The sequence below is a fragment of the Neomonachus schauinslandi genome, chromosome 1 (assembly GCF_002201575.2).
Source record: "Neomonachus schauinslandi chromosome 1, ASM220157v2, whole genome shotgun sequence".
NCBI lineage: Eukaryota > Metazoa > Chordata > Mammalia > Carnivora > Phocidae > Neomonachus > Neomonachus schauinslandi.
The window spans coordinates 189,378,561-189,381,268 of record NC_058403.1 but is presented as its reverse complement, the minus strand read 5'-3'; positions in this window follow the sequence as shown (position 1 = coordinate 189,381,268).

Below are 2,708 nucleotides of genomic sequence, written 5' to 3'. Positions count from 1 at the left end.
AACTTTCAAACCAGTGCCATTTCAAATAGTAGCTAAATTCATTAGGGCTGCGGCTGTCATAGCAGGATGGTTGGCTCTGGGGCTGGGCTTGGGACTGTGTTTGGGAGCCTTATCACTGGTTATGCCAGGAACTTTTCTTTGAAGCAACAGCTCTTCTCCTATGCCATTCTGGGCTTTTCCATCTCAGAGGCCATGGGCCTCTTTTGCCTAATGGTAGCCTTTTCCATTCTCTTCACCATGTTAAGGAGCCCTCTCCACCATTTATGGTTCTTTCTCCCATGTCTCATCTGCTTTGTATAGTCTTTTTCCTATATATCACCAGGCAGGGTGGGGAAAGCGGTCGGCTCAGGGTTTGACAGAGGGAAGACAAATAAATACTATATTAATAAAATGTTAAGAAAGAAAAAAAGTCAGATAAAAAAAGTACATCCGCAAATCAATCAATGTGATACATTAATAAAAGAAATAACAAGAACCATATGATCCTCTCAATAGATGCAGAAAAGGCATTTGACAAAGTACATCCTTTCTTGATCAAAACTCTTCAGAGTATAGGGATAGAGGGTACATATCTCAATATCATAAAAGCCATCTATGAAAAACCCACAGCGAATATCATTCTCAATGGTGAAAAACTGAGAGCTTTCCCCCTAAGGTCAGGAACATGGCAGGGATGCCCACTGTCACCACTGCTATTCAACATGGTATTAGAAGTCCTAGCCACAGCAATCAGACAACAGAAAGAAATCAAAGGCATCCGAATCGGCAAAGAAGTCAAACTCTCACTCTTTGCAGATGATATGATACTTTATGTGGAAAACCCAAAAGATTCCACCCCAAAACTGCTAGCACTCATACAGGAATTCAGTAAAGTGGCAGGATATAAAATCAATGCACAGAAATCAGTGGCATTCCTATACACCAACAATAAGACAGAAGAAAGAGAAATTAAGGAGTCGATCCCATTTACAACTGCACCCAAAACCGTAAGATACCTAGGAATAAATCTAGCCAAAGAGGCAAAGAACCCGTACTCAGAAAACTATAAAATACTCATGAAAGAAATTGAGGAAGACACAAAGAAATGGAAAAATGTTCCATGCTCATGGATTGGAAGAACAAATTTTGTGAAGATGTCAATGCTACCTAGAGCAATCTACACATTTAATGCAATCCCTATCAAAATACCATCCACTTTTTTCAAAGAAATGGAACAAATAATCCTAAATTTTGTATGGAACCAGAAAAGACCCCGCATAGCCAGAGGAATGTTGAAAAAGAAAAGCAAAGCTGGCGGCATCACAATTCCGGACTTCCAGCTCTATTACAAAGCTGTCATCATCAAGACAGTATGGTACTGGCACAAAAACAGACACATAGATCAATGGAACAGAATAGAGAGCCCAGAAGTGGACCCTCAACTCTATGGTCAACTAATCTTCGACAAAGCAGGAAAGAATGTCCAGTGGAAAAAAGACAGCCTCTTCAACAAATGGTGTTGGGAAAATTGGACAACCACAAGCAGAAGAATGAAACTGGACCCTTTCCTTACACCACACACAAAAATAGACTCCAAATGGTTGAAAGACCTCAATGTGAGACAGGAATCCATCAAAATCCTAGAGGAGAACACTGGCAGCAACCTCTTTGACCTCAGCTGCAGCAACTTCTTCCTAGAAACATCGCCAAAGGCAAGGAAAGCAAGGGCAAAAATGAACTATTGGGACTTCATCAAGATAAAAAGCTTTTGCACAGCAAAGGAAACAGTCAACAAAACCAAAAGACAACCGACAGAATGGGAGAAGATATTTGCAAATGACATATCAGATAAAGGGTTAGTATCCAAAATCTATAAAGAACTTATCAAACTCAACACCCAAAGAACAAAGAATCCAATCAAGAAATGGGCAGAAGACATGAACAGACATTTTTCCAAAGAAGACATCCAAATGGCCAACAGACACATGAAAAAGTGCTCAATATCACTTGGCATCAGGGAAATACAAATCAAAACCTCAATGAGATACCACCTCACACCAGTCAGAATGGCTAAAATTAACAAGTCAGGAAACGACAGATGTTGGCAAGGATGTGGAAAAAGGGGAACCCTCCTATACTGTTGGTGGGAATGCAAGCTGGTGCAGCCACTTTGGAAAACAGTATGGAGGTTCCTCAAAAAGTAGAAAATAGAGCTACCCTACGACCTAGCAATTGCACTACTGGGTATTTACCCCAAAAGATACAAATGTAATGATCCGAAGGGGTATGTGAACCCCAATGTTTATAGCAGCAATGTCCACAATAGCCCAACTATGGAAAGAGCCCAGATGTCCATCAACAGACGAATGGATAAAGAAGATGTGGTATATATATATACAATGGAATATTATGCTACCATCAAAAAACCCCAAAATCTTGCCATTTGCAATGATGTGGATGGAACTAGAGGGTATTATGCTAAGCGAAATAAGTCAATCAGAGAAAGACATGTATCATATGATCTCACTGATATGAGGAATTCTTAATCTCAGGAAACAAACAGGGTTGCTGGAGTGGTGGGGGGTGGGAGGGATGGAGTGGCTGGGTGATAAGACACTGAGGAGGGTATGGGCTATGGTTAGCGCTGTGAATTGTGTAAGACTGTTGAATCATAGACCTGTACCTCTAAAACAAATAATACATTATATGTTAAAAAAAAAAAAAAAAAA